This window comes from Sus scrofa, chromosome 6 (genome assembly GCF_000003025.6).
Source record: "Sus scrofa isolate TJ Tabasco breed Duroc chromosome 6, Sscrofa11.1, whole genome shotgun sequence".
NCBI lineage: Eukaryota > Metazoa > Chordata > Mammalia > Artiodactyla > Suidae > Sus > Sus scrofa.
The window spans coordinates 116,628,111-116,644,151 of NC_010448.4; positions in this window are offsets into that span (position 1 = coordinate 116,628,111).

Below are 16,041 nucleotides of genomic sequence, written 5' to 3' on the forward strand. Positions count from 1 at the left end.
TTACATATGGATGAAATGCAGTGTCTTAAAGACATTCAAAGCTTACATAAAGTGTCCCTTTTACCTTGAGGAAGAAAAAATTGTATTCCTTTTCTCCCGTTCATGCTTTCATTTTTTTTTTTCCTGTTTCCAAATCTGATGCTATCAAGTCATTATCTTGATAATGTAGGGATAGCACTTCCAACACTTACTGTCAAGACTCTTAAGATCATGTGTGAATACAGCTGGAAATGTAAGATTCTCTTTCCTTCGCCGATGCTGGCTTAGTTATTGAAATCACTTATTAAAGGATTTCTCCCCTTTTCCTCTTCTCTTTCATTCTGCTATAAATGCAGTTATGTTTTAACGTGATTACCTTTATAGATTAGTGGGATGGGTACTGATTCACGTGCACGGTAGTTTGTTGTGAAATTTCACACCCAAAATCCAGTGTGATTCCGATTATGTTAGAAAAGGAATTCTCCACGTGTGGTCCTTGGGCCAGCAGCATCCGCAGCAACATCATAAAAGCACAACTTCTTGGACCCATCCTGAACCCACAGAATCAGAAACTCTGTGGGTGGGGCTCAGCAATTGGTGTTTTTGCCAGCCTTTCAGGTGATTCTGATGCCCATTTATGTTTGAGAACCAGTGTTTCAGAGTGACTCAAGTAATCTCTACAAACCAATACCCCAAGAATGCCTAAAGGTTAATATTCCTTAGTGTTTCTATGCAAATGAAATCTTAGAGAGACACCTACATGTTGGCTTGTGAATATTTAATTGTATTTCTTTTATCTCATCTATCATCAGTCTACAGACAACTGGGACAGGCAATAAGGTGACTCACTTTGTGCTAAAATAACCCTAATAACACCCAAGTGTGTATAACATGTTTTTCAGTCTTCAAAGTGCTGACATGTAAAATTTCATTTGACTATGTAATGGATTTAAATATAATTTGATTAATTATTAATTCCTGCCATTTAATTGCAGGAAAAAATAATAAACACAATCTGTTGCAGGACCATGTTTTATTCTTTTCTTTGTCTTTATATCACTGGTTCTCTAGAAACTATGCTGGTAAAATAATATTATTTGATGAATGAGCATCTAAATGAGTATAATTTAAGTATTATTTGGATTAAGGGGAAAATCTACTGAGCATTAGGCCAAATCCATTTGAGTGAAGAGGAAACTTTATGAAAAACATTTTCATTTCTATTTATATATTAGACACTAGGACTTTGACATATGTTAGCACTCACGGACTTACACGTGCCCTCTAGAAATTGGCTTATTGTCTTCTTTTTAATAGGAAACACAAACTCAAGCTAGCTGTTGGGTCATACCCACAAAATCACCCTTCTTTGTGTGTTGTTATTAACTACTATTAGAAGGGAGAATATTTTTTTCAAGAACATAAATATAATACTTAGGAATTGATTTAAATGATTCTTAAGTCCACTTAAAAATTATACCTATAATCTAAAGTAGGATATTATACTCCATTAGTTTACCATTTACTATGGCTTAAATAGTATTTTTTAAAAAATTATATGAAAAATTATGTTTAGAAAACGGGGAAAAAAATACAGCAAAGAAATTCTAAAAAGAACTTAGCACCTAGGTAAGTGCTAGGTTTATTAAAGGCATTAACCAAGTACTTTTACAAATATTCCAGGATTGCCGTCGTAACCAAATATTTCAGGGTTTGATAATATTCTCTTAGCTCTGTGACTTTTAAAAAATAGCATCAATCCTAAGACTCTTAATCTTTTCACAAGCTCTCCAAAAACAGCAAATCCCAAACCACAGTGTTTTGAAGCAAACTTCTGATAAAGAATTTGGAGTATTTTCAATAAGAATTACTTAAAATTAAATTTCCAGGAGTGTGCTTTAGTGGAAAAGATTCAAGCTTTGGAGTTAGAAAACTGGGCTTGAGTTCCACCTCCGTAATTTACTAGCTATAAGGCCAAGTTATTTATCCCACTGAGCCTCAGTTTCCTCATCTGTAAATTGGGAGTCATATTAATCCCTTCCTTATAGAGTTTTTGCTAACATCAAACCGAACTCTGTGTGTTGATTTTACAGCCTAGAAATTGGCAAATAGAAAGTCTTTGATATAGGGTAGCTCTTGTTATGAAAGAAAATACAAATGTACAAGAAATAACTTGTAAAACATAGACGAATGCATAAATACTGGTCTATATACGAGTTTTTGCCAGAAACAAAGTAAACAATTACAGTTGGAGGATCACTCCAAGCACATGTTAGGGAAATTCAAACCAGTTCAATTACATGACTTTCTTCAGTTAGTGCAATCACCGAACACCACATCTGAGGAAATACCAAGGTCCTCCATCAACTGCTGTGAGAGAACGTCACTTATCACATAATTCCCTAGTAACTCAAAAGAAAGCTGTTCTTGAATCCTGGTATGATAAAAGACAAGTAAGTAGACAGGCCCATTCAGACAGTCTGCAAGTCAGCTACATCAATGTAGTGCTGAGTTTTCTGAGAGAAAAATTAAAAAATGACTAAGAAAGTGAGTGACAGTGTCCAAAACTGATCCTGCCTTAGGTTCTTTGATAATTTCCACATCCCCAACTACTACTTACCCTAAAGGAACACTAATACAATAAAGGTAAACTGATATCCCCCTGGGATACAACCGTCCTGCTATCTTTTATCTCATTGAACACCAGTCTTTCCTGAACACTTCCAAAGTGTATTGTGCTGGGAATTTAAAGGTGAAAAAAAAAAGTACAATATTTGTTCTGAAATTGTTCAGCAACCCAACTCTGGGGGACTTAAGAGAAGGATAGATAATTGTTGAATTGGGTAATTGTCAAATACAGAGCTAAAAATCAGGAACGTGAAAATAGTCATCAGACAAAGCACTAACTACAATACACTCACCCTGCGAAACCTCCATGGGAAATTTACACAGGTATGCACTTCTTCTAAACGATACCATGGGTAAACCAGTCAGAGAAGGTTTAAAGGCAAGGATGCAACTTTCCTAACAGCTCTGAGGTCCTCAAGTTTTTTGTAGTTATAAGCACAAGAGATTATTTATGTAGAGCAGCAGTTCCAAAAATGTGATCCATAGATGTTTGGGTGGCAGGGGTGGTACCTGAAATCTTTTCAGAGGCTCTATGAGGTCAAAACTATTTTTATAATAATACAAAAATGTTATCTGCACTTTTTTCTGTATTGGCATTTGTACTGATGGTGGAAAAACAATGTGGGTAAAACAGCTGGGGTCTTGGATCAAGGCAGTGACACCAAATTGAACTAGTAGTTATTATATTCTTAAAGGCTATGCACTTCCGGTTTAAAAATATGGTCTGTGTCACTTAATATATTTGGTGAAGCAATAAAAATTTTAATCTTGTTACATCTTAACCTTGAAGACATATCTTCTAAACAATATATGTGACAAAATGGGAAGTTCTCCTATATACCAAAGTATAATGGTTGTCTTAGGGAAAAGTTCTTGTGCAACTCTTTGAGTTGCAAGCTAAACTAGCCTTTTTTTTTTTTTTAAATGGAACATGACTTGACTGGAAAGAATGACTGAAAGATATTTTCAAACTTGGATACATGGCAGAAATTTTCTAGACAATGAACAAAATGAACCTCTCACTTCAAGAAAAGGAACTGACAGTTTATATTTCCAAGGATGAAATTTCAGCTTTGTAGTGAAAAACAGAATTTTGGAAAACCTGTATTCACCACCATGAACTTTATTTAAACACTTATCTAATGAAATATATTGTACTATTAATGGATGATATTTAAAAAATTATATAATGATATATGTCAACATTTAGAAGCTTTGTATAATTCAGTGAAGCAATATTTTCCAAATACTAATGCTTGATGATACAAAATCACACAGGGGAAAAGGATTCATAAAAAATGTAAGGCAGACTGATGGATTTTAGTGTAACAGAGTACAAGAGTTCATTAGTGCAACTTCATATTCTATACTGCAAATGATTATAGGGAAATATCACTTGTTAAGTTTCAAAGTAATATCAAAAAAGAATATCTAAAATTAGCTGAAATGGCTACAAAAATTCCCTCTCTTATCTAATTACATATCTGTGTAAGTATGGATTTTTCACATGTTCCTATCAGAGCAACATTACAACAAATTGAATGCAGAGGCAGACACAAGAATCCAATTGTCATCTATTAAGCTAGACAAGATTTGCAAACATATTAAAAATGCCACAATTCCCATTAATTTTTGTTTTGGATGCTACAGCTACTTTTCCTAAACTGTAACTATTCCTAAACTGTTAACATGTAACAGGTATATCTTTGAAAATGAATTAATAAATATATTTTTGAAGTGTCTTCTTTTTCATTTCTAGTTATCAATACATATAAATCACATAACTAAAATCACTTTGGAGTAGTCCAGATTTTTTTTAAGGGCATAAAATTTCCAAATGCAAAATGTTCGAGAATCAGTAGTGCGGAGTATTAAGAAAATGACTCTTGGTGATAGATTGATTTCTCACTCACACTGAAGAAGATCTCACAATCACGGCTAAATGTCACATGGAGTTGGAAAGGACGCTTTTAACCTTGCCGTGTTGAATGTCATTGGGGAGCCCCGTGGATGATGGTGGGGATCATTCATGGGCTTCCTGGACATCCACAGGAAGTGACTCTCCATTACAAACAATTCCCTCTGGTAAAATCCTCAGGGCCTTTCTTTTCAGAAGGCCAAAATACTTCTAGCACTGGAGCATAAGTTTCTTTGATTTTGTGATACCCCAGGATGTGAAAAAAAAAAAAAAGATCTCAATGGATGATTATTTTTTAAAAAAACTTTGTAAATTTTCATGTAATTTTAATCTGCTTTAATTTATAAATATTGAATTTATGATTGCCTTTTAGAGATATGTATGTGTATATATATGTATGTCTCTGTGAATACATGTGTGTACAAATACAGTGTCTGAAATTTACTCGCTGAAGGGTATGGACATTAAAACACTAAAAGTTATTCCATGGCTGTAGGGACAGGGCTCATGATATGAACTAATATAGTCATTACTGAAGTGCACCTGTTACACTTTCTCTTCAATTCCAGCCACTTGGTTCTTTTGTTTTCCCTCTTCCTTCCCAGCGAGGTTCTAGCTCAGTACCCTTATTGTGATTGACTCCCCCAGGCTCTGCCCATTTTTATTAAGCACCAAAATGTCAGCTAGTTAGCCAAAAGATGTTGCTGAACTCTGAACAGAGCATCGCACACACTCATAATTAAAGGTGTACACGAACAAGGGAGACCTTGTGCTGAGTCAGGTCCCAAAGAATCAGAAACCCTCTCCTTGGGTCGTTCCCTGCAGAATTTCCACTGAGAAGAAAAATCCCTTTGGTTTCAGGCTGCAAACATGGCGGCAGGGGAGGGGGGGAATCCAAACAGCCTCCAACGTGGTAATAGAGCATTTGTATCTTACTGTGAATGAAGAAAGCCAGGATCTGTTCAGGAAGGATCTGGAAGAGGCCCCTCCTGGGGGAAAGGGAGCACAAGGATGCCAGGGCCAGAGACGCCAACATGAGTTTCCCCAAGAGTCTGTGTGGGGTGGTGGGCAGCGTGGTGCCAGCCAGACCTGGGTTTGAATCCATGTCCTCCCACTACCCGCTTACCAGCTGGGTGACTTGAGGCAATCGTCCTAATCTCATGGAGCATCAACCTCCTCAGGTGGTAAATGAGGACAGTTGTGTCTCCCTTGCAGGGTTGAGTGAAGATTCAGTGAGAGCAAGTGTGTGACATGCCTGGAACACAGTAGGTGTCCAATAAACTCCAATTTTCTTTATTTTGGCCGCTTTCACACACATTTTGACCTGTTATCTTTCGAACGGACAAATGGACCCATTTTTCGGGGAACAACCAGACATTTTTCTAAACTCTTCCCCCTAACGCCGTAATGAGTTCACCTGTTTTAAAGTCTTTCCTGGTACCTCATGCAGGCCACTATCAAAAGCTTTCTTTAAAAAAGTGCAAAGAATAGAGCGTTCATTCTCTTCTCCTGTCTTCACGGTCAGTTGTGTCTTCCAGAAATTCCAGGAAGTTAGTGAGGCCTGACCTTCCTCTTTTTCGTCTTCTCTTTTTGTAAAGCATGCCAGCAATCTTTAATCATGCTGTGATTTTCTAAATGCCACCCAGGTTAGTTTCTGAAGCAGTTTCAAAGAAAGATTTAACCCACAGACACACAAATAGCTGATCTGTACTTTCCTGAGACTCAGAAGCATTTTGTTTTTTTAGAAATTACATTTGTCAGTTTTTTCTTTTTATTTCTACATTCATTTCTAGAAGGAAGCATTTTCTTCTGTTATAGATTTTCATAAAAATTCAGTCCTGATTGTAGGGTTTGTTGGTGCTGACTCTTTGTTGGCGTGATTAATATGCAAAGCATTTTATAACATTTTTTTTTCCTTCTAAAAGAAAAAGAGTGGACATGTTGAGTGGACAGAATTGATCTCTTAGCTGCTTCCTAGGTCAGCTAGTTTTCACTTGATTGCTGGAAAATTTCACTGTTCGAAATGAGAAAATTTGGAAAGGAGAATTAGTAAAGAGGAAATAAGCTAAAACATTGCTGTAAATGCTAGTAGAGATCATGCTGTTTACCTACCTTCCTATATACTGAAAATTACCAATCGGATTACTCTGACGGAAGAGGACAGTTGAGTTAGAGCCAGACAAGTGCACATGGCCACAGCCAAGATAAAATAACAGACAATCGCCAGAAAGTCTGGAGGAAGGGATTTTATTGGAACTACAAGGAGACTTTAGAAAAAGCAAATCTCCCATTGGACTGTTTCTTTGCTGTGAACATTTCTCTGCCCTACCAGCTTTGATATGGTGATGATGATACCCAAAGTGATGATGAAGAAAGGCATGAGCAAATTCAAAGGGATGGTCTTAGGTTAAAAAAAATTGGCAACTTCATTACTTAAATGAGTTCTCCATTTTTCAATTGTATTTGTTCCTTGGTTGGTGGAAAAATCTGAATCCTTGTATTTGGCGAAATATTTACAGTGAGAAGCTCTTTATTGTTGAGACCCAGGGATGGCTTGTCTATTTTGCCTTCCATACCCCTCCTTTCCTGAGCCATGGGCAAATGAAAATGCTGGAGTTACTTTTGGGAGCGAACTGCAGCGTACAATGCACAGTAAGACAAAAACGTTCAACGTGGCATTGGCTGATGAAGCTGGGCTTGGTGCCTGGTGGGGTCAGCCTTTGTGCATTTCCTTTTACTTATATTTCTATTTTAGATATTTACTTCCATTCCTTTCGGATCCCCAGTGCATGCTGTGGAAATCCTTGTTAATCATTCCTCTTTCTTTTCTTTTCTTTTTTTTTCCCCTCCCAATAGGTTGCATGCTTCCTTCATCTTGTGAGAAATAGGTCTGGCCCCTTTGACATTGCTTTCCCAAAGCATAGTGGGAATATCTTGTTATATGTCGAATCTTTTAAACTTTCCTCTTCATCACGCCCCATGTGCTCTTTGCAAAACACACTGCAAATAATCCTCCATCACTTTACCTCGTCGTATCATTGCACCATATTTCCTCTCCTCTAGGTAAGTGAAAATGATGGTCTGACTGAGGTCATAATCATTGCTGATCAGTACTTGGCCTCCTGCAAAGGTCTATGCAAGCACAGGGGCTTTTGTAGGACGCCACTGAGCGGCTATCAGATGGCACTCCCTCCCCCATCCCCTTCTCCCTACTGAAAAACTTAATAACTTGGTATTGTTCAGCCAGTCATTCAAGCGAGTAGAGTGGAATTCTACCTGTTCCTCAAGGTAAAGTATCTGTGAGGTTGCTGCAAAGAGGGTTAAGCATTCGTAGCTCTTTCTAAGTGTAAAATGCTCGTGGTTAGGTGAATGCAAACTTCAAGTTAAAGCTGGGTAACTTCCTGTGTTTGTCTGAAATCATGCACAAATGAAGCCAGTGTGCAAAACAGACCTCAACAAATACATTCCTCTTTTTTTTCGGTGGCATTTTCTAATGCTGTTTTTTTCCCCCCAGCCAGGAGAGAAAACACCCTGGAAGTAGATTAGAAACACGAGGAGCTGAAAACTTTAAACTTTCACACATGCCGCCCAGTTTCATAAATGATCATGTAAAAGTTTTTTTTTTTTTTTTAAAAAAAAAAAAACATTGGTTGTAATTTCTACTAGGTGTCACAAGCCAGTGAACCATTAAAAGTGAACCGGCTCACTGAACCGAGCTGAACAGATGGAATTCCAGCCCCTCTCTGCTTGAAAGGCTCCACGAACAATAGCAAGTCTTCTTTTAAGTCCCCCCTCGCAGTTGCTTGCCTCACCAATGCCCACACGTGGGGAGAGCTCTTGGGATGGGCACAGGGCCCCTCAATTCTTTGTTCGGTTGTAGGGTGTTGTCGTCCAGGCAAAAGAAAAGGTCCTTCCCATTTTGAAATTCTCAGGACTATTCCTATCACTTTCAAAGTCCCAGTGTTATTTTTCCATTTGTCCCCAAGTGGAGGTTAGTAGCTGAATGTTTCATCCTCTTTTAATTCTGCCCTGAGTTGTTGTTCACTTGAATCTGTCCAGGTATAGATAAACCTTCAAAGACTGGGTGTGTGCCTGTGAATAGCCCTGAACACACGGACTAGCGTTCTTCTCTTTGTCCAAATTGATTATTTCATTTTCACTTTCGTTTCAGGAAGTACAGGTGAGGGCCAAACCACAAGTCACACAATTTCAGTCTTTCCTTGACTTCTATCATCCTGGTAACACTGGGAAGGGAAACTGATACAGATGGTTATGGATGTGCGTTACTAATCAAAGTGCCGAGGAGGATCTTTTTAGGGGACCAAGAGATCAAAACATTGTTTGCAGTCCATTCAGTAAGCATTAGTCAACCAATTTAGTTAACTCAACATATATTTATGAGGGCTAACTAGTGTCAGGTACTCTCCTGGATATTGCGTGGGATCTAAATTGGAATGAATGGAGTGCCCTTTGTGGCACAGTGGAAATGAACCCAACTAGTATCCATGAGGACACAGGTCCAATTCTTGGCCTTGCTTAATGGGTCAAGGATCTGGCGTTGCCGTGAGCTGTGGTGTAGGTGGCAGACGCGGCTTGGAACTGGTGTTGCTGTGGTTGTGGCATAGGCCAGCAGCTATAGCTCTGATTCGATCCCTAGCCAGGGAACTTCCATATGCTGTGGTGCGGCAATAAAAAAATAAAAATAAAATGAAATAAAGAAATAAATTGGAACGAAGTTCTTAAGTCTCTGCTTTCTAAGAGACTGTAATTTAGGAGGCAGAAGCTAGTCAGAGAAAATTATGCGTTTGAAAATACATGCCCTTTCAAATGTCTCCTTGATTTCTATACTCTTGCTTATCTTCCTCTTTTGACTCAGACCTGGTGCCATGGCCTGTTGACATATGATCAGCATGTCATATCTTTAGTACTGGGATTTTGTAGATAGGTTTATTTTCAAGGCCTGGGTTTTGTGAAGCTTTAAACTGATTTTCCTTCCTTGAAAATCAGACCATCTCTTCAAAGCCTGTTCTAATAGGTTTTGGGAGACAATGGACCACAGATAAAACCAGAGGGGCCAGGACTGGGAGTTTGTGTAGGCACAAAAGGTACTGGCAGGTGGATTGTGGATTAACTCCAGAGAGGTCAGCTGAGGGAGAGATTTGCAAGCAAGAATACCAGAGGCCAGGGAGACAGGCATCAGGGATCAGATACTGAGGTTAGGATTCCGAAACACACAAGGTCAGGGGGTGAAAGAGAAGTTTTTGGCTACATGGGGTCAGGAGTCCAGGCCAAAACCTCTCAACAACAAGAGATTAGAGCCATTCAAAAGGTATGAATAATAGGCAGGAGTTTGATGTTGAATGATCTTGTGGTTCTAGCCCTTTACATGGCTCTGAACTAAGACTAGAGCTGGTTACATGTCTGCCTGAATCTGCATGAAAACAGTTTTTGGATTAGATGAAGGGTAGGGCAGAGAATTACGTATTTTGTAAGAACATTAAAATATAGTATTGGGAATCTGGGTTTCTGAGTTTATATATTCCTCAGGATGACATCTGCCATTTAATTTTTAGGGAGGAAAACACAGTCCTGAAGTATAGTCTTTAGCATTTGTAGATTGGAGTTTGCCTCTATGTTATGGTAATTATTGGCTGTATGAACTTGCGTAGGTACTTAAGCTCTCCAAGCTATGGTTTCTTTCAAGTGTAAAATAAGAATGACTTCTACTTCAGAGTGCAAAATAGTCACCACTGAAAAATTAGAGATGCAAAAGTATTATTTGTAGACATTATTTTTATTATCACAATCCTCATTAATACAGATCTGGATTATTTTTTATTCAGGAATTTTATCCTTTTCCCTTTCACAATGGCATATTGTGTATTCTACAAAGTTAATAGTTTGTCTATTCTTATTGATTTTTTTTCTTCCCAGTGATTCGATCTTTTTTCAAAAGGTCTTTGCTTGTTTTCTTTATTAGGCCTGACAAGTAGCAATAGTACTTATGAGGAAATATATTTAAATACCCTATATTAAAAAATACATGTAATATATTTAAAAACCCTATGTAAAATTTTTCTTGATTCATGCTCAGAGGTGGCCTTCTAATTACATTGATTGAAACACTAGGAATCAGACTAGGTCTAGGGATAGTAAATCTAAATCCTTTTCTATCTTTTTCAAAATATGACTCCTTGTGGAACAAATATTTCCTATTGTCACCACCCCCAACACCACACAAAAATGAGTTCTTATAGGATTCTATAGGTTTCCTATATGGAAATCAATGTAATGACATTTTCTATTTTTGTGGGAGGTCAGGAATTAAAGCAATGGATACGCCACTGTGGAAATTGTCCAGGAAGTATTTTAATTTAAATTCTATTTTAACTAATCATCATGAGTTGCTATGGAAAAAACAGCCACATGTGGAAGACTCCTGAGGCAGAAACTAATGGATGCCATTAAAAAGAAAAAAAAATCTTTTTTCTTCCCTCTTCATATTGGGCTTCCATAACACTCTATTTAAAATAGTAAAATCACATCAAATAAAGGATAAGAGCTTTGCTTTCTAGCCTAAATCTGAGTTTGTATTTTTATAGGCTCTAGAGAAATGTTTTTGACCTGGATTTTCTCCTTTCCCATTATGTTTGTTTGCATTCTCCTTCTTGAGAGAATAAGATACTTCTTCATGAAAGAATAAGATTCTCCTTCATGAGAGAATAAGATATTATTCTCTCATGTGGCCTGCACTTTAATAGCATTATTCAAACCCATTTCTGAACCCTAACTTATTTGTGTTGCCTATATGTTAGTATCACATGGAGTGTGAGATTAACCTGGATGCCAGTGACAAAAGGCCATTGTCCTAAGAGCTACCATTAGTCTGTTGCTGGCTCCATGACAAAATTATAAAATTCATTCATCTGTTGATTAACTCAGGTTTTCTCAGAATGTTGTGTTTTACTTAGGGGACGATGCAGCTGAAGTAAACTGGTTCCATGGGCATTTTCTCAGTGCTTGATGTGGAGTTGCGGTATCTTTGCTGTGGTAGATTTCTCCCAGTTCATGGGCTTTGGGCTGAAGGTCAGAGTAGTGAGAAGTCTTAGGTCTACACTTAGGTTTGGTGTAGCCATTGCGAGTCTCAGAGCAGATGGATGCCCAGGAGGGAAGGAGCCAGTGATACTAGGCTCAAGCCACAGTCTATTCCTGAGATTTCCTTCCTCAACACCTCTTAGAGATTTCCAATATCTTAGCCCCATTCCATCATTTCTGGAATGCCTATTTTTAATCCATCCTTTACTTCCTTCAAGCTCAGATATTGCCTTCTTTGAGACACTTTCTCAAGCACCCATTTGCTTCAGCGCTGAGCAAATTTAATTGCACACTTTTCTGTACTTTCCTAGCAGTTGTTTATGAGTCTTTCTCCACCACTCATCCGTGAACCTCTTCACAAGAGGTTCTATCTAATCTTCTTCATCTTTGGAAGGCAGAGTAAATTAGTTGTTAAGACTATGGACTCTGGAGTTAGAAGGTTTGGGTAAAACTTCTTCCTCTACCTATTGTGTGATCTTGAAAAAGATGTTTAGTGATTCTGAACCATCATTTTATTGTCTGTAAAATGACTGTTACACTTAGAGGAGTTGCTTTGGTAATTTAAAGGAACCCACATAAAGCACTAGGCACATAGTAAGCTCTCAACAACCATGAGCCAATCATATTGATTTTTTTTTTTTTTTGATGTCGTGACGGAGTCCCACCAAGAAACAGAGGGCACATTCAAGCTGGAGAGTGTAAGAATATAATAAAGGGACAAGGAACAAAGCAGGACACTGTTTCCCAAGCTGCCACATAAGACTAAGACGTCAGCTGAATTCTGGTGCTGGGTCCTAAGCAGCACATCCTCATCTGCAGGAAATTTGCACTGCCCAATGAAGTCGCAGCTTTAGGCTCCATTGGACCACAGGTCCCACTTTCACCAGGGGGCTCTGTGATGGTTCCACTAGTGTTGAAGCTACCATCGGTTTGGGCTCCTCATGCCAGTGGCCAGCAGGCAAAGAAAGGAATTGCTCTAGTGACATTTCAAGCCCATCCTTTTGATTGATCAATGTGACAATCGAAACACTTAGTGCCCAGCAGAGCCTGGCTCACAGCAGGGCCCCAGTACATGTTTTGTTTCACTTCACTTGTACCATCCTTAAACCACGTGGTTAAAAAATATATGGCTTCAAGAGGCAGCTTGTATATTTCTTTCATTTAAAAGTTGGGAAGGAATGAGGGTAGAACCTTTCTGTGAAAGACAGTGAAACCACTCTGAACTCATAATTAACATTGAAAAGAGTATTACTGAGATAAAAGATTGGGGAGTAATAGACCCTCAGTTCCAACTTTTGAATGGCTTCTCATTCACTCTATGATTTCAGAATCACCATTTTTTTTTTTTTTAGGGCCAAACCCATGGCATATAGAATTTCCCAGGCTGGGAGTTGAATTGGAGCTGCAGCTGCTGGCCTACACCACAGCCACAGCAACACAGGATCCGAGCCGCATCTACAACTTAACACTGAAACTCACTGGCAATGCTGGATCCTTAACCCACTGAGCGAGGCCAGAGATTGAACCCACACCCTCATGGATACTAGTTGGGTTCATTAAACTGAGCCACAATGGGAACTCCCAGAATCAGCTTTTGATTTTCTTTTTTCTTTTTTTTTGGCAGCTCAGTTTCCATAAGCACAAAACAGGTGCTGGGTGCTACCTTGCCTTCTCTAGATGTAAAGAAAACAGAGCACAATGCTCAGCCAATTTTACTACTGGGCCCCTCCTCCTCTTATAGCAGGGAAACTGAGATATGAGTCTGGGGACTTGATCAAGGTCACAGTCAGTGGCAGAACCAAATTAAAATTCATGTTCTCAGAGTCCTTTCCATGCCATTGCTTCACCTACTGACCCATGGTGCTCTACCAAGAAGTACTTCTGATGAAGTGAACTTTCAGGTTTCAATAACACAAAACCTTGGCAAGGACATGAGGTAACAATCTCATATCATATACTCCAGTTACCTTCTGGCAAGAAACGACTGTCTCATATATACGTGGACTTAACTGCCTTGTACTGCCCGACACTGAAGAAAGTGGTGTGTTTTCAATGCTGAACCAAGAGTGTAAGAGCTTAAGAAAGTATTTGAAAAATAAGGAGGGGAAATGATAATTAGAACAGATGGCTTCCTTGAAGACTGTACAGTCCATTCTCAGGGACCACAACTTTTTTTGGTCATTGCTGTGCTTTCAGGCTTAGGACAGTGCCTGCATGTGATATATGCCCAACTGACATTGAATAAATGAATGAATGAACATGTGGAAACTTCAAGTGTAGTAGGGTTTCCACATTTAGGTACCATATTACCCCACTACTAATATGGTGGATTTTCCTGTATCCAGCTTTCTTGAAAAAAATGTGGTAGGTGTTCCTGTGTGACTCGGCAGGTTGAGAGCCCAATAAGGCATCCATGAGGACGTGGGTTTGATCCCTGGCCTCACTTATTGGGTTAAGGATCTGGCATTGCTGCAAGCTGTGGAGCAGGTCGAAGGTGTGGCTCAGATCCAGTGTTGCTGTGGCTGTGGTGAAGGCTGGCAGCTGCAGCTCCAATTTGACCCCCAGCCTGGGAACTTCCATAATCTACAGGTGTGGCCATAAAAAGGAGAAAAATATGATATCACTTATATCTGGAATCTAATCTATGGCACAAATGAACCTTTCCACAGAAAAGAAATTCATGGACTGGAAGAACAGACCTGTGGTTGCCAAGGGGGAGGGGGAGGGAGTAGGATGGACTGGGAGTTTGGGGTTAATAGATGCAATCTATTGTGTTTGGATTGGGTAAGCGATGAGATCCTGCTGTATAGCCCTGGGAACTATATCTAGTCACTTGGTGTTGGAGAACGATAATGTGAGAAAAAAATGCATATATGTGTGTATATATGACTGGGTCACTTTCCTGTACAGCAGAAAATTGACGGAACACTGTAAACTAACTATAATGGAAAAAATAAAAATCATTGAAAAATAAAATAAAATGGGAAAAAAGTCATGTGTCTCTATGTAATAGGATGTTAAAATTTAAGTTTGGAGCAAGGTTTCACAATACAGTAGATGTTGCACACCAAAGTGAGGTGCTGCATCAGAATGTGTGTGTTTTAAAGCAGAAGGTTAAGATATGATTTCACAGATTTGGAGTTTGACCTTAGGGGAACACTGACCCACATGGAGAATGTAACATAGAGAGGACAGGAGAGAGCATTAGGAGGACCATTCCTGGTAATGTTGGGCATGGCTTCCTTTTCCCCTAAGGGAAGGCAGCTGCACAGACCTGTCCTCACTCAAACGGAGGGAGGGAAATGGTCGAGGCTCCCTCAGAAAGCTTCTTAGCCTTCCTCTGGGTTTGAGTTGGGAAATCCAAGAGTAGACAGGATGTGTTAGAAAGATGATTTGGCAACCAAGCAGAGGTGAGTCTCTGCCACATCCAGATAGTAACTTCTCTCTCTTTCCAAAAGTTTCAAGAGGCAAACCCCAGGGACCAGAGGGGGATTTGATGTGGGAATGACCTGAAGCCATTTTATGTCTTGGCAAAGAAGCTGGTCTAGAAGATGCCATAGGAATCCAGCAGAGAAAAATCTCTATAGAGTGGACTGTTTGAGAACTTGGGTCAGGTGGGACTTTGGGGAGGGGAGTTCTGGGTGAAGCATAAACTAGAGATAGAGATGGGGGAGGGGGAATCAGCTGAGGACTTGTCAGATTTAGCTACTATAACCTCCATGAGTGAAGGAGTGAGCTGTGACACTTTCCAGACCCAGAGAGCCGAAAGTCACATTGAAGAAATGCTAATTCCTGTAAGATGTTTCCCAGGCCCTTTTCTGCTTCTGACGCCTTATCTTGCAACCCAGGAGGGCTTAGCTAAGGAGCAGGGCAGGAAGAGTAGAAGGGCTACTCTGGACAAAGAAGACGAGTGTCCTGCCCTCCAGGTGGCAGGCAGCTCTCCTGAAAATGGTGGACAGGAGAGAATTTAACTCACCAAGTTCAGAATTTTCCTAATTACCAGCAGTGGGCATCGGACTATTGATTTGAGATTGCTTTGAACATAAGGTGAATCTAGAAGCATCTATTTCTTTTTTCTTCTTTTAGGGCCAGACCTGGGTCATATAGAAGTTCCCAGGCTAGAGGTCGAATCAGAGCTGTAGCTGCCAGTCTACATCACAGCTCACAGCAACGCTGGATCCTTAACCCACTGAGTGGGGCCAAGGATAGAACCCACATCCTCATGGATACTAGTTGGGTTGTTACCACTGAGCCACAGTGGGAACTCCCAGAAGCATCTATTTTGAAACAGTAAACACAAAAGCAAAGGATGTCTTAAAGAGGGAATTTACCAGCAGGGGGAGGGAGGGGAGACAAAAATAAAATTACATTTTGTTTATACCTTATAAGCTGAGCGTGGTAAAAACAGCCGATAGAGTTCT